Source organism: Triturus cristatus, chromosome 8 (genome assembly GCF_964204655.1).
Source record: "Triturus cristatus chromosome 8, aTriCri1.1, whole genome shotgun sequence".
Lineage (NCBI taxonomy): Eukaryota > Metazoa > Chordata > Amphibia > Caudata > Salamandridae > Triturus > Triturus cristatus.
The window spans coordinates 887,253,923-887,274,575 of record NC_140591.1 but is presented as its reverse complement, the minus strand read 5'-3'; the positions used below and the strand labels follow the sequence as shown (position 1 = coordinate 887,274,575).

Here is a 20,653-nt window from a genome sequence, read left to right as displayed (position 1 = left end):
AGTTGATGCATGGATTTTCTTCTTCAGATTAGCAGCTTCTGCTTCTGCGGGCCCAGGAACTGGATTTGGCACCACTTGGCAAGTAAGGGCTCTAAGCGGAAGAGCCCAGGCACTGGTAGATGAAGTCTTTAATGGCCCGAAGACTTCTTAACAGGAGACAAGCACACTCAAGCCCTTGGAGAACCTTGGAAGCAGGATGTAGAGAGCAAAGTCCAGTCCTTTCGCTCCCAGGACAGAAGCAGCAATCAGCAGGCCAGCAAAACAAAGCAACAAGCAGTGTCGGCCCCGTCTACAGCATCCAGCTCTTCTTCCTGGCAGAATGTCGTTTAGTTCAGAAGTGTTCTGAAGTTATGGTGTCACAGCTCCAGTACCTTTACCAGTTTTTGCCTTTGAAGTAGGAACATTTCAAAGGAAAGTCTTTGTAGTGCACACAATCCTGCTTTTCACTGGCCAGGCTCTAGACACTCTCCCATCAAAGCTTCTCCTTTGTGAACCCTGCCCATCCTGGGGGAGGAGGCTTGGCACCTCGTCCCAGGAAATGCATTGTTTCAGGCCCCCAAGAGCAACAAGCTCTCGACCCAGGGGTCCAGAAACATGTCTGGTGGTGGCAGCCTAAGCAGCCATTCAGTCAGGTCACTAGGAGCTAGTCGAGTTTCAGGGGGCATCTCTAAGATGCCCTCTGTTGTGCATTTTACATTAAATCCCACACTGGCCTGTCCTAAGAAGTTTCACAGAGTATGGGGGAAGTGGCTAGGGGGTATAATTTAGGGGTGTCAATGCGGGTGGAGGGAGTGAGGTGGTCGGGAAAGGGGCGGGAGTTCTTGCTGTTGTTTGCCAGTGGTCGTAGACGATATCTTTTGATGCCAGTTTGCTTGGACGGTTGTCCATGTAACTTTGTATGTTTATTTGCAAAAATAAAAATTTGTTTATCAAAAAAAAATCCCACACTGGCATCAGTGTGGGTTTAATGTGCTGAGAAGTTTGATACCAAATTTCCCATTCTTCAGTGTAGCCATTATGGTGCTGTAGAGTTCATAATCACAAACTCCCAGCACCATATACTCTTAATGGCAGCACTGCACTTACAGTGCCCATGAATATACTTGGGCACTGTAGGGGTACAGGGCTCATGCACCTGTACCCTCACCACTGGCATAGGATACCCAGCTAGAGGGGTGACTGATGTATGCCAGGGCAATGGTATGTGGGCATGGCACACAGGGATGTGTGCCATGTCGACTCTTCACTTTGTTCTGCACCAAGACACGCAGCCTGCAAAGGCAGTGTGTGAGTGTCAGGGTACAGGGCTTCTAAGGGTCGCACAATAAGTGCTGCAGCCCTTAGAGGTCTTCCCTGGTCACAGTGCCCTGGATACCTGTGGTACCATTTACCAGGAGCTGACCTGTGGCCAGAGATGTCAATTGGGTTAGTTTTGGGGAAAGAACACAGGCGCTGGGAACCTGATTGGCAGGGACCCAGTGCACACCAAGGAAAAGTGCATCAGTAGTCTGGCAAAAAGTGGGGGGGGGGGTTACTGCAACAGAAACCCACTTTCCTACAAATGTCCTTTAGTCCAGAAGTGTTCTGAAGTTATGGTGTCACAGCTCCAGTACGTATACCAGTTTTTGCCTTTGAAGTAGGAACATTTCAAAGGAAAGTCTTTGTAGTGCACAAGATACTGCTTTCCACTGGCCAGGCTCTAGACACTCTCCCACCACTCTAGCTCAGGAAGGCTCATCAGCCTGGTGATGGGGCATCAGGATATGCACGGCACACCTCAGCTCCTTTTGTGTGACTGTCTAGAGGGAATGCACAAGAGCCCAACTGTCATCCTAACCCAGACGTGGATTCTACAGGCAGAGGCACAGAATGGTTAAGCAAGAAAATGCCTACTTAAGTCGCATTTTCAAATACGCAATTTAATTTAAAAACCAACTTCACCAAAAGAGGTACTTTTAAATTATGAGTTCAGAGACCACAAACTCCAAATCTCTATCAGCTCTCAATGGGAAATTACACCTAAAAAATATTTCAAGGCAATCCCCATGTTACCCTATGAGAGAGATAGTCCTTGTAACAGTGAGAAAACTAAGGGGCATATTATCAAACACGGCGTTAAAAATTATCGTCGGTTTAGCGGCAGAAAACTGCCCCTAAAGCGGCGATAATGGACTTGATAATATGCCCTTGAGAATTCCAATAGAAGTCCATGTTCTAGTGTGAACATGGGCTTCTATTGGAATTCTCCGCTTTTTTCCGCAGTTTTCTGCCACTAATCCGGCGATAATTTTAACACCGTCCTTGATAATATGCCCCTAAATTAGCAGTATTTCACTATAAGGAAATGTAAAACACACCAGTAGATGTCCTACCTTTTACACACACTGCACCCTGCCCATGGGGCTGCTTTGGGCCTACCTTAGGGGTTTCTTAGATGCAGTAAAAAGGAAGGTTTGGGCCTGGCAAGTGGGTGCACTTGGCAGGTCGAATGGCAGTTTAAAACTGCACCGGTCAACTCAATTGGATCCCTCTGTCCATATTCTTAGGGCCCACTAAGCTAACACATGGGGAATCCTTCTCCTCACCTATGGACACCATCTTTGCAGCACCTGACCTTACTTTGCTCACAGATACTTCCCAGAAGACAGACAGTACCACCATGGGCAACACAGTGGTGTAGCCCATTCCACCCCGGGGTGTGACTCCTGTCACTAACCCAAGTGCAACTCTGTCCACAAGGACAGCAACCCACAGTGGCCACTGACAGTTGTCAATGACAAGAGCCGGGCCGCAGGCTGTCCAGGGCTATGTAACCTCTGTGGTTTCTCAGAGTGGGGGGCGGCAGTACCAAGTGACTGGAACCCTTTGTCCACTCTCCCTCGCACCAGTTCAGGGGTGGTATCCTGAGACTCCAAACTCCAAATCTCTATCAGCTCTTAATGGGAAATTACACCTAAAAAATATTTCAAGGCAATCCCCATGTTACCCTATGAGAGAGATAGTCCTTGTAACAGTGAGAAAACTAAGGGGCATATTATCAAACACGGCGTTAAAAATTATCGTCGGTTTAGCGGCAGAAAACTGCCGCTAAAGCGGCGATAATGGACTTGATAATATGCCCTTGAGAATTCCAATAGAAGTCCATGTTCTAGTGTGAACATGGGCTTCTATTGGAATTCTCCGCATTTTTCCGCAGTTTTCTGCCGCTAATCCGGCGATAATTTTAACACCGTCCTTGATAATATGCCCCTAAATTAGCAGTATTTCACTATAAGGAAATGTAAAACACACCAGTAGATGTCCTACCTTTTATACACACTGCACCCTGCCCATGGGGCTGCTTTGGGCCTACCTTAGGGGTTTCTTAGATGCAGTCAAAAGGAAGGTTTGGGCCTGGCAAGTGGGTGCACTTGGCAGGTCGAATGGCAGTTTAAAACTGCACAGATCAACTCAATTGAATCCCTCTGTCCATATTCTTAGGGCCCACTAAGCTAACACATGGGGAATCCTTCTCCTCACCTATGGACACCATCTTTGCAGCACCTGACCTTACTTTGCTCACAGATACTTCCCAGAAGACAGACAGACAGACAGCTTAAACTTGACCCAGCATGTCACTACCCCCACTCACACTGGGGGCCACATTTTGGATCACATCTGGTCGCTGGGGGTATCGCTCTCTTGCCCGATCATTTCCCCATGCGTCTGGTCAGATCACTCGCTGATCAAGACCTCCATCTCGGTGAATGGCCTGGTCAGACTTCCGCCTTTGGAGGGTGGGGTCGCTAGGAAATGGAATGCTCTTGATCTTCCTGCCTTCCTCTCTTTCCTCGCAGAGACTCTACCCCCTCCTAGTAACAGCTTAGGCGTTAATGCCTTGGATGCTGATATCATCCACTGGCTCATGACAGCCAGCGACCAATTCGCCCCCATTTCTCGGTTCCCTCGCTCCCGACACAGCAAATCTCATAAATGGTTTAACTCAGCTTTGAAATCTCAACATCTTGAGCTACGCCAAGTGGAGCGTAGGTGGAGGCGTAATTACCTCAGTACCGACAGGGAGGCGTACGTGCTTGCACGTAAGGAATATAAAAAAGCTATCATCACCACTAAGGCCGCCTTCGCTTCCAAGAGAATATTAACTGCCCCTAACAAATCCAAGGAGATATTCAAGGTTCTTGCTGAATTAACATTAGACGCCAGGACACTCCCCAATCAGGCCCCCTCTGCTGAGTCATGTAATGCTCTGAACTCTTTCTTTATTGATAAGATCTTGGTAATTAAAAATTCTATCCCTCATTCTCCCTCTCTGGCCACTGTCGTAGCCCCTTCCATCAATGCCTCTATTCTGACTTGTCTTCCCTCCCTCGACTCCGAATCCCTAGTAAAACTGGCCACGTGTGTGAAATCTGGCTCCCCCAAAGATTGCTGCCCTCCCTCAGTGCTCCGTGAGATCTGCCACACTTTCCCGCACAGTGTTCTACCCCTACTTAATGCTTCTCTCAGCTCTGGAATAGTTCCCAGGTCGTTCAAGGAGGCCATCCTGGTGCCTTTGCTGAAAAAGCCTGGTGTGGACCCTGCGATCCTCGCAAATTATCGGCCCATCTCCCTCCTGCCTTACCTATCTAAAATCTTAGAGGCACATGTCACTGCCTGCCTCTCGCAATTCATTGAGGAATCCAACTTTCTAGAATTAAATCAAGCCGGCTTTAGACCAGCCCATTCCACCGAGGCTGTTATCCTCGCCGTGCTGGACAACCTCAGAATTAACGCCGACAGAGGTCTCTCCCAGGCCCTGGTCCTACTGGATTTGTCGGCTGCATTCGACACGGTGGACCACGCCATCTTACTCCACCGTGTCGAGTCAGCGGGAATCCGTGGGCTCGCTCTGACCTGGGTCAGGTCTTTTCTTGAGGGAAGATCTCAAGCTGTCAAACTGGGCCCTTTTACAGCTACCAGCACCCCGTTGCTCTGTGGCGTCCCCCAAGGATCATCTTTGTCCCCCCTCCTTTTTAATTTGTACCTTCAACCCCTTATTCATTCCTTGGGTAGGTGGGACGTCACCGTGTTCAACTATGCTGATGACCTACAAATTATTTTTCCACTCACCTCCCCTGACGCCATCATTAATTTTCAAACGGTCATGTTACACATCCAGCACTGGATGAATCAAAACCAACTGAAACTCAATCCAGGGAAAACTGAGCTCCTCCTTCCCGGGAGGAGCGTCTCCCACTGGGGCCCCCAGTTCTGGCCCTCCGAGCTCGGCTCTCCGCCTCTTCCAGCTGATTGTGTAAAGAGTCTCGGGGTCATCATTGACTCTCAGCTCAACCTTAAGGCCCAGGTGAGCGCTGTAACCTCCGCCTGTATGTTCCAGCTTTACAGGATACGGAAAGTCTCCCATCTTTTGACCCCGGAAGCCTTGCTACAGGTTATAATAGCACTGGTGATGTCCCGTCTGGACTCTTCCAACTCCCTGTACCACGGCCTCCCAAAATCCCTGCTATCTAGGCTACAGCTTATTCAAAACCAGGCCGCAAGACTCGCCTTTAAAATCCCAAGTTGGCAGTCGGCTAGACCCCTGCTCCACCAATTACACTGGCTGCCCATCAGCGAAAGAATAGCCTTTAAGGTCTGCTGCCTGGTTTTTAAAGCTCGGACGGGCTCCTGTCCGGCTTTCGTGAAGTCTTTGGTCACCCCTTACTGCCCCTCCCGCACTCTGAGGTCCATTAATCTCCAGCTTCTGGTCATTCCTTGCTTCAAACTCTCTAGACTAGGCAGCCGCGGCTTTACTCACTTGGCTCCTAAGCTGTGGAACTCTCTTCCAACCTTCCTCAAGACCGAGCCCTCTCTTCTTTCTTTCAGGAAATCTTTGAAAACTCTGTTTTTTTCCCATCCCCGTTAAGCCTCTCTGCACATCCCCGGTGGTCTATCAGCGCCAGGAAACTTATGGTGACAGTGCGCTTAATAAATTCCCCTTAACATTAACATTAACATTAACAGTACCACCATGGGCAACACAGTGGTGTAGCCCATTCCACCCCGGGGTGTGACTCCTGTCACTAACCCAAGTGCAACTCTGTCCACAAGGACAGCAACCCACAGTGGCCACTGACAGTTGTCAGTGACAAGAGCCGGGCCGCAGGCTGTCCAGGGCTATGTAACCTCTGTGGTTTCTCAGAGTGGGGGGCGGCAGTACCAAGTGACTGGAACCCTTTGTCCACTCTCCCTCGCACCAGTTCAGGGGTGGTATCCTGAGACTGGTCCTCCAGCCCAGGGTTTGTAACCTTAAGCTGGACTGGAGACAGGGGTGGGCTCTCCCTCACCCTGTCCTCCCTCCTGAGTTCCTGTGCCCTCCTTTTTGGAGTGGTACCCCCAGAATTTAGATCTGTCAGGGTGCTTGTGGCAAGCGTCCTTCACAATTCTTCCCCCAGTTCAGGGGTGCTATCAGCAACTGGTCCCCCAAACCAGGATCTGTACCCTTAGGCCGAGCATGTGCCTGGTAAGTCAGGACTTCCATTTTTTTTTTTTTTTTTTTTTTAGATTTATACAGCGCGTACAATTGCCCGTAGGCGTCTCCTACCCTCCCCCAACAGGAAAACACTGTAAGTGTTCTGCAAAAGCATACCTGGTGAGAATATCTGCCCCCTGTCCATCTGACAGAGCATGGAGCCCTCCCAAGTCAGAAGTGGTGTCACCAGGGGTCAGTCCTAAGGTGCTCTGACCTCAGAGCTGATAACCCTTGACCCACTAGTCCTCCCACTGGGGATTTTCTCCCCCTCTAACCCCTCCTTCTGGACTTCTGAATTCTCCTTTATGGAGTAGGGCTGCAAGGCACCAGAACTGGTGTGACGCTTATGACAGCCCCCTCAGCTTTTCTGTCACTATGGGGTCCCCATCAGCAGATGGCCTCCCGGTACAGACTAGGCCCTCCTCCTAGTGCTCCCTCTGGGAACCAACCAGGCTCTGGGACTGGGTTTTGGGCAACATGGGCCTCTGCCCACCTCCACCGCTACCCTGAGCAGTGACATGGGGCCCTCTACCCATTCCATTACACTAAGGCCTATCTGGGCTATTGCGAACCTCCCCCTGCCTCCCTTGGTTGGGGAAAACCTGAGCCACTCCCTTCAGGATTACTCCCAAATGCCTCTTTGAACCCTCTGACATCTGCCTAAAGGTCTGCCTTCAGTGCAAGCTCCCCGGGGTCAGAGAACTCACACTCCACCGGGTGTTGGCATAGCTCTGGAAGACTGTGATTGAATGTATGCTCTCCAGCAATCAAATTGTCCAGCCCCTCATGAGTTAACCATATTGACCTTCACCCAACCATCCAGTGCCTTGAAAAAGTACCCCACATCATCCCCTATTGCTGAGCCAGTATCAGACTGCCCCTCTAAATCAACCTACCCTCCCCTGGGTGACACCCATACTCATCTAAAAGGGCTATTTCCGTGGGGGTTCACCTCTCCCTGTCACTCCATTTTAGAGCCAGTAGAGTGTCAATCCCACCACCAGGAATATGACTCCCTGTGCCAGTTCCCCAATCCTCCTCAGGAACCCTGCGCACCTCTGGAGCTACCTCATATGCCTGAGTCCACTGGTGTATGTCACCCCCTCCTTGAAATTAGAAACCAAGTCTCTGGGTGTATGAACCTCTTCTTCAGTACTGGAATTGTGCTGCCACCATCTGTGCTGGACTCAGCCCTCTTGACTTTCATCTCCAGCTCCAGTTCTCTCATTCTCAGCTCATGAGCAGAAAGCATTTTCCTCTCCTCAATGGCCAATATCTCTTTCTCCTCCTCCCATTCCTGCTTCAACATGTGCTTTACAAGCTCCAACTCGAGCTTCCTGGCTCTCTGCCTGTTCTCCAGCTCCTCTGAAGACAGACCTGGAGAGGGAACACTGCTGCAAGCTCTGGAGGGAGCTCTTCCATCATTCAGGCTGGCCCCTTACCCCATAGGAGATGCTGGCTCCTCCAGCTATTCCAGGTGCAGACGTTTTTCCTCCTCTTCAACAATCTCTTCCTCTGAGTGCTCACCAGCCTCCCTGGCTGGCTATCAGTCCCTCCATGCCTTTTTCAGCACCTCCTCTCCAGTGAGGCTTTTGAAAGAACATTTAGAATTCATGTAGAACTTTTGAGCTGAGGCACCAACCTCTCCTGTCTAAACACTAACTCTGCAGGTACTGCTGACGGTCACCAGACTGAGACATGATTGTGGATCAAACTCACAAGTTGAAAAAACAGAAAGAGAAAAAAAACAGTATGCTAGTATGTAATGGTCTGCGATATGGAAGTAGTGTACACTGATCACTGTATGCAAAGTACAAACACAGGTCCTATCCTCACCGCTGAACACCAACGGTAGATATGGGGTCTCTAGCTGGCAGTCGGTATGCACCCTATCCAAGTAGGGACTCACACTAAAGTCAGGGTAAGGGGATCACACAGTTAAGAGAACCCCTGCTTAACCCTTTGACAGCTTGACACGAGCAGTCAGGTTTATGTCAGAGGTAATGTGTAAAGCATTTGTACATACACACACAGTAACACAGTGAAAATACAAAAAAATTTGTCCAAACCAGTTTAGAAGAATAGCCAGTTTAAATCTGAATAAAACCAGGCCAAAACAACAAAAATCCAAAATACACAAGTAAAGATATCACTTATCAAAGGTTAATCAAATGTAATCCATAGAAATGGATGTGTCACTTTTAGCACAAAGAACCTGGGATGCTTCAAAATCCAAAGCCGGAACAGGCGCAGGGGAGGTGAGGCACCAGAAAAGCACAGCAATGTGTCAGTTCCTTACTCCCGGGGAAGGTGAAGCGTCGGTTCCTTACTGCCAAGGTAGGTGATGTGTCAGTTCCTTATTGCTGTGCAGGGAAGGTAATGCGTTAATTAATTACTATCAGGGAAGGGCAGGTGATGCGTCGGTCTCCAGACACGCTGCTTCTGTTCCATACTGCTGGGCAACGTGGATGAAGAAATCGGTGCCTAGGGACGATGCGTCAAAATCCACACTAGCTGTGTCAATGCGGCGAGGCAGGTGCTGCTGCAATTTTACAGTAGCAAAGCAGGTGATGTGTTGACTCTTTCACCATAAGGCATAGACTGCATCGGAGTCAGAGCAGGTGCCAAGGACATCAGTGGCACAGTGCCCGGGACTCAGGCTGTGGCAATTTTTCTTCCACACAGCAGGGGCTATGCCAATTCTTTGGATGCATTGTGGTGATTTTTTAGCAAGACAGTGGTGTTGTGTCGAGGATATGGGCACAAAGAGTTGATGCGTGGATTTTCTTTTTCAGATCACCAGATTCTACTTCCAAGGGCCCAGGAAATGAATTTGACACCACTTGGCAAGTAAGGGGGCTCTCAGCAGAAGAGCCCAGGCACTGGTAGGAGAAGTCTCTGATGACCCTGAGACTTCTTAACAGGAGGCAAGCACACTCAAGCCCTTGGAGGACTTTGGAAGTAGGATGTAGAAAGCAAAGTCCAGTCCTTTCACTCCCAGGACCACAGCGGCAAGCAGTAGGCCAGCACAACAAAGCAACAAGCAGAGTGCTAGTCCCTACTACAGCATCCAGCTCTTATATTTCTGGCAGAATTTCCTTTAGTCCAGAAGTATTCTGAAATTATGTTGTCACAGCCCCAGTACTTATACCAGTTTCTGCCTTTGAAGTAGGCAAACTTCAAAGGAAAGTCATTGTAGTGCACACGACCCCGCCTTTCCCTGACCTGGCTTCAGACAGTGGTACAATCAAATACTGGTCCCCCTCCCCAGGCAAGCAGGCATTGAAAGAGTCTGAGGTTTGGTGACTAAAACTAATGACATGTCCTATTTGAGCAAGAAACCATCTACTAGTTTCTCAATCGCTACTCTAGGCCAGGACACTGTTCTCCCATACCTGTTACAGTTACTAGACCATGAGATGAAATATTAAGTGAAATGAAATATTAAGGGTCAGGGTGGGGTTTAATCCAATCCACTCATCCAACCCTTGTTGGGCCAGGGTTCAGGATAACTGCGGTCTCTGGCCCTGCCCCCTGCATTTAAAATGCTCTCTACTGCATATACCTATGGACTGTGTTTTTTATCCCTCAAACCGTATTAAGTTTTTAAGACCTTTGTTTTTTAAATATGAAACTGTCCATAGCAGGAAAGCTGTGGAGCTGTTATCACAAATGCCCTGTTTAGATGTGGCAGTTGGAAGTGCTCAGTTTTTACAGTCTGTCAAACACAGTTTTAATAACAAACTGTAGTGGGAAGGGGAGTTGGGTAGTCAAGATGGGGTTCAATTACTGATTTTAATTGTTAAATGTGTTTTTAGAATGTTTTATGGACAATTGTTCAAATGAACTTGTTTTCTACCTACCTACCTGACCTGGCTCTAAACACACTCCATGAGGGGTGGAGACAGCTTTGTGTAAGGACAGGCACAGCCCTATTCCAGTGTCAGTGACAACTCTTTCCACCACTCTAGCTCAGGAAGGCCCATCAGCCTGGTGATGGACCAGCAGGATATGTAGGGGCACACCTCAGCTCCCTTTGTGTGACTTTCTAGAGTGAAGGCACTAGAGCCCAACTGTAATCCTAACCCAGACTTGAATTCTACAGAAAGGTAGAGGCACAGAATGGTTGAGCAAGAAAATGCCTACTTTCTAAAAGTGGCATTTTCAAACACAGTTTAAAAACCAACTTTCCCAAAAGATGAACTTTTGAAATTGTGAGTTCAGAGACCCCAAACTCCAAACCTCTATCAGCTCCCAATGTGAAATTGAACTTAAAAGATATTTCAAGGCAATCCCCATGTAAACCTATGGGAGAGAGAGCCCTTGCAATAGTGAAATAACTAAATTAGCAGTATTTCACAATTAGGACATGTAAAACATACCAGCACATGTCCTACCTTTTACATACACTGCACTCTGCCCATGGGGCTGCCTTGGGCCTACCTTAGGGGCAGGGCCAGACTGGCCATAAGAGGCGCAGGCAATTCCCTGGGAGGCTGGAAGGGTGTGGCCTGTTTTACAGTAGAGGGGGCAGATTTTGTTACTGGGGGCCGGTTTAGCAGCGGTGCTGCAATATCAGCTCCCAGTAACAAAAGCAGCACAGCTTCACACTTGCAAACCCGGGAGGCTGGTCTGACAAAATTGCCTGGGCTGCTTTGGGGACCCAGTCCGGTCCTGCTTAAGGGTGCCGGTCTTGCAGCAGAAGAGAAGGTTTGGGCCTGGCAAGTGGATGCACTTGGCAGGTTGAAATGCCAGTTTAAAACTTTACAAACAGACACTGGTCTGAGACATGTTTGCAGGGCTACTCGTGTGGGTGGCAAAATCAATGCTGCACGCCCCCTAGTTGTATTTGATATACAGGCCCTAGGCACACCTGGTGCACTTTTCTAGGGACTTACTAATGAATCAAATATGCCAATCATGGATAAACCAATCACCAATACAATTTAGACAGAGCATATATTCGTTAACACTGGTTAGCAGTGTTAAAGTGTCCAGAGTCCTAAAGCCAACAAAAATAGGTCAGAAAAAATAGGAGTAAGAAGGCAAAAACTTTGGGGATAACCCTGCAAAAACAGTCTAGGTCCAACAGAGCCCGAGACCAATAAAAAATTATCATGTTAATCATGCAACAACCACCATGTAAAAATATAGTAAGGTGTCTTCAAAATTCAAAGGAACATATTTCTTTAACTTCAAAAGTATTTCACCTTAGTACATCAAATTGTTTTTCTGCTTCAAGAATTATTTATTATAAGTCATAGTTTTTAAAAAGAAACTGAGATTCAGTCCTGCACAAGCCATGATGACAATGCTATTGGTGAACTAAGAGGCAAGTCAGTTGTCATGTGTACCCTATATGTAGTTTAGATTCCTATTATTCACAGAGTAAAATATTGTTTATTAAATGAAACATGAGAGGTTTTTGGGGGGCGTGGCTCCCAAAATTGCCGAATAGCTGCACCCTCCCGCCAGCATCCACAGAATCCGGCATAATCCTTGGTTGCACAGTATCCTGATACACCCCCATGTGTCACATGGATTGAGTAAGCTGGGCTCTCGGGCTGGGGAGGGGGGCGCGGAGGGCCGTAGTACTCTGAATTAGGGGCAAAGTGGGGGAGCCAAAATCATGGCCTAGCAGCAAGAACAGTGTGTCTGTGTGGACAAGGAGGCCTCCCTTGATGTGCAGTGGGGTCTTGAAGTTGGACCGCACCACACCTGGGTGCCCACACATGTCTGGAGCCCCCTACTGGTTTTCAAGGGGACCCGAAGAAGTCAGAGCTACTGGGGACCAGATGGTGTGCCCGGATCGAATGCCTGCCCCCTGCATGTGCCACCCATGCCATGAGGACTGTGCTGCTGTGCCGGAGAGCCCGCGGGGGGGGGCAGCCTTCTCCTTGTGGCTGAGCTGGGGGGCCCTGATGACATTGGAGTTGTGGAATGGGCGCCTAGAGGCCACGCCCCATGACCAGCTGAGGAGGCTGTGAGTGGGGTGGCAGGTGCAGAGCACAAGGGGTGCTACAGAGTGTTCCCTGGCCTCTGCCCCTGCCAAGGTGCACAGCCAGCCTGTGGGAAGAGGGAGAGACACCTATATTTGCCACCGAAAGACAGCTGGTGTGGTGAGAACGTGGACTGGATTATTGTTGAGGGGGAAGCAATACACACTCATATCATCAATGGATAGGGGATTGAGTTAAACTTTGGACAACACTACTGGGTTTCGCACTGTGGCAAGAGTATAAGTACCTGTGGGCCCTCCTTTTGATATATTGGGCCACGTCTGGTAGCCCGTGCCACCCTGGATCCCCGAGGAGGGAAGGTGTTCAGTTCTTGTCATTAGGGCTCCAGAATGGGATTCTGTTGGGAGAAGAGCACCTGGGCCCGGGCTAGGTTACACTGGTGTGCTATTGCTGAGGGGCTCCGATGGCAAAAGATAAGCCTGTCAAGGCCGTGTCGGCCAATAAAATTGACAATTATGCCCACCCGCTGCCTCTGGAAGGTGCCATGGGGGAGAAGGAAAAGCAGGCCTCTCCTGTGGAGCCCAGGGCTCCTACAATGGCTGTATCTTGGCAGAAATAAAGGGCTCCTGTGAGGCTATGCTAGAAAAATTGACAAAGTGGCCATTGAGGTGGGCCTACTCCGTGCAGATTTTTATAACATAAAGGAGAGGCTCTCTGTGGCTGAAGTTCATGTCACAGAACTCCAGCAGGAAGTTACGGTCCTAAAAAAGACTGATTAATCTCAACACAAATGGAGGAAAGAATTGAGGATGCAGAAGGGTGCTCCAGAAGGAACAACCTTCATTTTGTGGGCTTCTCCGAAAGTGTGGAGTGGCAATCCACATTATTGTTCCTAGAGGAAGGGATCAGGACTGCCCTGAAACCATGGCAAATCTCTAGTTCTTCCTGATAGAGTATGACCACCATGCGTTCGCGCCTGCGCCTCTACCTGGAGAACCGTCTCATGCCATCATTGCCCATCAATTTAACTTTAAAGATTGTGATACAATATTGCAGCATGTCCGAGTCCATGGGGCCCCCCAGTTTGAAGACAGGAATATCATAGTTTTCCAAGACTACACTCAAAAGGTACAGGAACTCCGTAGGTACTTTATGCCTACTAAAAGTGACTGCGGGAGTGCGACCTCCGCTACAGCCTTCTGTTCCCTGCAAAGCTAAGAGAACAACATGAGGGTGAACTGCATTCATTTGTTATGCCTGAGGAGGCGAATGACTGGATTGACGCACTGGGTGGAGTTCCATCGAGGCCAGCCTCTGACCGCAGGACAAATGGTAGTGGTGCTAGTCGCTGGATGACATGATCATGCTGTCATTCGGCGGAATCCGTGGCCCAGTCAGGTTTCCGACAAACTGGGAAGATCCTTGTCTACCCCAGTTGAACGGTAGAGGACTCTAATTCTGCATCAGACACCCAGGAATCATTTACAAACCATTTGGAGGTCCGTGACTATCTCAGCGACATCATTTTCGTGTGCCTTAATGTATATTTTTCTTTACATCCTTGTTTACTGCTCTGATGGAGGCTACTTGGACTCCTTTTTGTAAATGTTGTGGGGTGGGGTAATGGTTGTTGTTAAATGATTTTTCTGCTTTCTTTGCTTACTATTGTGATTACCACGATTTACGCTGGCAGGAAGCTGTGGAGGGCTACGGTCTCTCTGGGGTGGTATGAGTGCATTTGGCCTTGACGCCTTGGTGGGGTGTGAGGCCCTCAGCTTGATGCAGCTGGAGAGGTTGAAGCTTCAGCCTCTCAGGAGGGGGATGGGGCAGTGGGTGCTTAGTGTTGGCCTGGACGTTCGGAGACAATGCTGTTTGGACTCACTGCATGTGGGTGGGTGGTTTTTAAGCAGTTCTTGTTTAGGGATGTTGGGTGGGTATGCTGTTTATTGGAGTTGATTCTCTGGTACATGGACAGGGCGAATGGTACACTTCATGAGTGGGGGTTGGGGAGTGTGGCGTTTGAGTGGTACACAGTGGGACTTGAGCGTGCAGTTTTAATTAGTATGATGGCCACAGCCTGGAAGTTCTTAAATTGAACGTTCGGAGCTTGGGACAACCCATCAAAAGACACAGAATTTACCCCTTCCAGAGGTGATATGGCGTTTCAGTGGCATTCGTGCAGGAAACGCACACAGGGAGGGATTGCATCAAACAGTTGAGACTGAGGTGGCGGGCCACGTTTGCGACCTCCTACTCTAGTTTTGCTATAGAAGCGCTGATTTGGGTCACACCTGGAATTTCATTTGTGGCTAAGGTTATGAAACTAGATTCTGAAGGGAGATATGCAATTGTCTTCATGCACTAGATGCTAGAGACATATGTTTAGTGAATGTTTATGCTTCTACCGCGGATGATGCTGGCTTCTTTGGGACAGTGTTGAGTGCGGCTGCAGAACACATTGGTCCCGAGGTACTGCTGGATAGTGATCTGAATTGCATGTTGGATGGTTTTTTTTAATTTTATTTTTTTATTATTTATTTATTGGCATTTCAAAAACATGAACAGTTACAGCAACTCGCTCAGAGACGCAGTACAATTATATTCATATTGCTCAAGTAAATAGCAGTTACAGATTAGTATTGTGACACACTCACTTTAAATACTGATGTACCGATTACAACAAAGGGGTGAATCAGGAGCGACCCAACACCAGCACTGAGAAAAGACAACCCAACAGCGGTCGAGGGGACCCCAGAGCAGTCCTCTGGCTATTTATATTTCATACATAGAAAATTCAATGACCACCGTGTAAACATATACAGTCAAACATTAATTCTCAAGACCCGTATTACTGGTCTGCAGTTACTGTTTGGTCCAGAGCCTCATCACACGAATCTTGTAGGGAGCGAGCCCAGTCAACAAACGGGGCCCAAATGTCCTTCGGCCTCGATGCTGATGGCATCATTTCCCAGAAGGTTGACAGCTGAGTATGGCTAAATGCAACATCTTGTTTCCAAGCTTCCAGCCTAGGAGCCCTTTGCTTTCCCCAGGACATGGCTATCCTGCGTTTCGCCAACAGCAATAGCAATGCATGCAGCTTACGCGTACCTGTCGCCGCATCTCTTACATAACCCAGTATGCCAATAATGGGCGCTTGCTCAGGAGGGGTGCCTATAATTTCGTGTATTTTGGTGAAAATAACAGACCAGAATGCTGCTAAGGGTGGGCAGCTCCATGCAATGTGAATAAAGGTGGCTGATGCGTGGCCACAGCGCCAGCATTTGTCATCTGCCTTAAGACCCATGCTATATAACTGAACTGGGGTTCTATAAAAACGGTGGAGATATTTAAAATGAATTAGTCGTGGCTTGTATTTGGGGGAAAACACAGTGAGCTGACTACAACAGAATGCCCATTGATTCTCCGTGATATGGGTAGTGAGCTCGAGTCCCAGCTTTGTAGGGAATTCGGCTGTATCAGGGGTGCAGTGTTTTGCATGGTATTATAGAGACGGGTTATGAGCCTTCGGTGGGAAGGAGTCTGGAGGACATTCTCAAGCGCTAGCAGCGTGGGTGAGGGTGCTGGGAAAGTAGTATGTACCTGCCTACAAGTTGCCCGAAGTTTGTAGTACAGGAATAACTCACAGAAATTTCCAACCCCCTCCCCTCACCCTCCAAAGTCGTCGATCTAAATATCTCCTCGGGATAGAGGTCTGTAAATTTATGATGCCCTAAGGACTTCGTTGCCAACCGATTTCCCCCCCCCCGCCATAGCAAGGATCACAGGGTTGTGTGCTAGGGGGACAGAAGGAGCATACGGTATTGGGAGCTTAGCTCTGTTTCGCAGCCGGTCCCACGCCCAGCGCAGGGTCTCAACTGTATCAATACCGTCACGTGGTCGCTTGTGTGGTTGGTAAAGTGCAACCGGGAGAGGGACTGGGGCCGCCACATCAAGCTCGATCGCCATGTGGCATTGGAATGGGGTGGGGTGCACAGAATGATGTAGATGATGTAGGAATTGAGCTTGAGCCCAGTACGCATATAATGGTATGTTTGGGGCTCCCATCTCGCCCTTCGTCAGTGGCAGTGTCAGAAGCTCCCAGGACACTTGCGCCTGTTTCGCCACCCACACTAGGGAAATTAGCAGAGTTCGGATGGTTTTAAAAAACGCCTGAGTGATGGGCACTGGGAGATTTACAAATAAGTACAGAAATGTAGGTAAAACCACCATCTTGGTAATGGCAATCCGTCCTGCCAGGGAGAGTGGTAACTGAGCCCAGGCATTCACTTTATCCTCCAGCCATGCAATCGCTCTCCCAAAGTTCATGTTCCAGATTTCCTGTTCGTACCTGCTTAGCCAAATCCCCAAATACTTCACCGGACCATCTGCCCAAGTGAGGGGATACTCTACGGGGAACGGGATTGTATTGTCTATAAGCGGGAAGATGGTAGACTTAGACCAGTTAATAGATATGCCAGATAGCCCCCCGAATGTAATCAATTCGCTGAGAATAGGAGCAATGTTAACAGCAGGGTCTGAAATATAAAGGGTAATGTCGTCCTCATAAAGCGAGACCAGCAGGCCCCTTGTGCTAAAACCCAGCCCCCTATTTGCATGATGCGGCCTCAGCCTGGCCGCCGAGGACTCTATCGCGATGGCGAACAGTAACGGGGAGAGAGGGCAGCCCTGCCGAGTTCCTCGGAAAATGGGGAAGGGTTGTGATGTGATACCATTCATGCACATCCTGGCAGGTGGCTCCCTATAAAGGAGACGTACCAGACCAATGCATAAGGGATTGAACCCCATTCTCTATAATATTGTAAAAAGATACATCCACTCCAGCGTATCAAACGCTTTAGTAGCGTCAAGTAGTACTGTGACTGCCGGGAATTGAGGGTGCAGATAGTGAAGCACCACGAAAAAAGTGCGGAGGGTATGGGAGGTGGACCTACCCTGGATAAAACCCGACTGGTCGGGGCGGGCTTTCAGAGGGAGTAAGGGCTGAAGTCTGCCTGCAATTTTTTTTGGCAAGAATTTTAGTGTCTACATTAATTAATGAGAGGGGTCTGTCCGAGTCCACTTCGTTGTCGCTTTTTCCTGGTTTGAGTAGCGTTATGATCATAGCTTCACACATGGAAGGCCGTATGATACCTGAAGTTTGAAGTTCCTTACAAACTGCTAGTAAATATAGGGCCAGTTCAGGCGCATAAGCCTTCTAGAAGGCAGTGGTTAGCCCATCGGGGCCCGGGGCTTTGTCTAATGGTAGGCTACGTATTGTCTGGGCTATATCTTTGACTGAAAACCGCACATCTAGGTATTCTCTATGCCTTTTCCCCAGCCATAGAAGTTCTAGGGAGTCCAGGAATGGCTGCAGGTCCTCGGGTATCGCATCATGTGTGGCCTTGTAAAGCTTAGCATAGTATTGTTTAAAACGTTCTATGACACCTTGCGGGCCTCTGATCAGGGCATTATCCTCTCCAAGTACCTCAGCCACGTGTGTCGCGGAGTGGGGCTTTCTGAGCATGTTCGCAAGGCGTGTTGGATGGTTGGATGGGTTTGGTGTCAGCCCTCGGCTCCCCTGAGAGCTGACACCAATCCCGCAATGACGAGCAGACTGAGGGAGGTTATGGGAGGTCTGGGGTTACAGGATGTGTGGAAGGTTCATTTCCCTCAGGGCAAAATATATTCCTGCTTTGTGCTGGCAATTGGTCCCATAGCCATTTGAACTATTGCTTGATGTCTAGTGCCAAGGTCTAGTCTGTGGTCGATGTTTCTTATTTAGGATGCTATCTGTCTAATCATTCCCGCGAGTTAGTTTCATTTCGGGTGGGCAGAGAGGCCCCCAGAGTGCCAATGGGGAGGCTTAGGGTTGAGGCAATGTCATACCCGGTCTTTGTGCATGTGGTGGCTGAGATACTGGATTATTATTTTGATGAGAACTGAGGTAGTGCCATGGATTGGGATGCTGTGAAAGTGGTTTTGCATGGGGAGAGTCTAAAGGTGACAAATGGAGTGAAACATCAGCTGTCTCTGTCAACGACCTGGAGAAGAAACTTAGTGTCCTGGAAGAAAGTATAGTTGTGCAGCCGTAACGGTTGTATTAGTGGAAGGAGTGTAGCCGGGATTTGAAAAAACGTGGAATCAATTGGATAAGTTTGTCTGCACCAGTTATAGACTGCGCCACCAAACAGAGGGGGATAAGGCTAGTAGGATGCTCACCACGCTCCTTCGCAGTGAAACACATTGCCCCCTGTGGTAGGAGTTCAGAATGCTCAGAGGCAGGCGATATGCACACAACAGTGTATAACTGAGGTCTTTGTGGAGAAACTGCAAAAGGTATATGCAGCACTGGACAATTCTAGTCCACTGGCGGGAGATGCATACCTTGCTGGTCTGCAACTGGCCTCCCTTTTCAAGGCAGGATCCGGATAGCTTACATGCACCCACAACCAAGGAGGAAATAGTGATGGCAATATGGTCTCTGACGACACCTAAGGCCCTGGGGAGGGATGGCCTGCCAGCTGAATTGTACCAACGTAGAGCGGGTGGTTTTGCTGAATGACTGTTAGAGGTCTATAATGAGGCCTTTAGGGGAGGTCTGCTACCAGACTCTATGAGAGAGGCACTCAGTGAAATGTTCTCTAAACCAGATAAGGAAGCTACAGAGGTAGCTTCCCTTTGACCCCTCTAGATGTTCAATGTAGGTATAAAAATCCTCAGTAAAATCTTGGCGTCCCATCTGGTCGGGCACCTGCCGCAGCATGTGCATGAGGACCAATGTGGCTTTATAACGTGCACCCTCTGTAACTTGTGGAGGCTATCGTTGAAAATGCACGTCCACGTTCTGGAAGATGCTCATTACGTACTAGGGCTGCTTGATATAGAACAAGCATTTGACTCTATCATGTGAATTTTTGTGGCAAGTCACGTCTCCTTCTCTCTGCTCCTCGCAAGATGCAGGCAGGCTCCCTCTCCTCCCCTAAGCCAATCACAAAGCTGCAATGGCAGCATTGTGATTGGCTGTGACGCCGACCCCACAGGCGTCTATGGAGAGCCGTTTTCTCCATGCAGGCAGCATGCAGCCTACATGAAGAAAACGGAGATTGTGCATGACTAGTTTGGTCGGCCCTGGGGCCGACAAAACAGTCAGCGCCCACAACAGTGGGCAGGCCACTCCTTCCCTGCCTGGAGCAGGAACGCCAACCTGCCCACCCCCAAACAAACACTGCAAGAAAGCAGTAGGGTGACGCTCCTCCGCCCACGTGGAGGAGCCGCCCCTTCAGCTTAGCCATATCACCGCCTCTGAAAACCTGGCTAGTTTTGAGCTTGAGGTTCCAAGAGAACCTTGAGCTGAGCCAGAGTAGAGTATATGGCTCCAACCTGGCTGGAGCTTTCTGTGGTTTGCCCACCTCTATCCAACACCAAACACTGCTGCTACTCTATGCCGTTCTCTCTCCTTTGCATCTGCCTGTTTCTCCCTCCATCTCCCCTGATACACTGTCTGCAAAGCCAATATCTGCAGGTGGTCTTCTTGGAGTGATATTTTGTATACCTCCTAGATGGCAATGAATTATGTTGCCTGTAGATGCAAAATGTCGTCCATCTTGGCATTATAAAAAATTACATTCCAAGGGCCCGATTCACAAAAGTAATCTGAGACGAAATCCTAACTTTACGACTTTTGGTATTCACAAAGGGCATTTAGGAGTAGTACAGTTAGGATTTTGTCTTAAGTTTGTCTTTAATTTTGGTCTTAAGACAAAATCCTAATAAGTTTAACTTATGTTTAATTTAGGATTTTGTCTTAAGTTTGTCTTAAGTTTTGGTCTTAAGACAAAATCCTAACTTAAGTTTAACTTAAGTTTATCTTAAGACCAAAACTTAAGATAAATTTAAGACAAAATTCTAACTTTACTACTACTAAATGCCTTTTGTGAATACCGAAAGTCGTAAAGTTATGCTTTTGTCTCAGATTACTTTTGTGAATCGGGCCCCAAGATCGCAGCCGGCCACTATTTGGCTTTGCTAGTGCTTGCACCGCAATGTCACAACCATTTGCAAATTTACTATGGCCAGTGAACAAGCATTTTGGCAAAACTTTAGTCCTATTTTATGTGCTAACTGTTCACATAAGTGTAGCATTCATTTATATACATTTGTGAATACTCAATAAGTTTCTTAT

The 20,653-nt window shown here is 48.5% G+C and overlaps 1 protein-coding gene across 2 annotated transcripts in view; it reads left to right on the top strand.

Moving 5' to 3' along the window:
• Positions 1-20,653, top strand: part of PCYT1B (phosphate cytidylyltransferase 1B, choline) — a 1,395,913-nt gene that overhangs the window by 1,231,775 nt on the left and 143,485 nt on the right. The gene's annotated exons all lie outside the window — the stretch shown is intronic.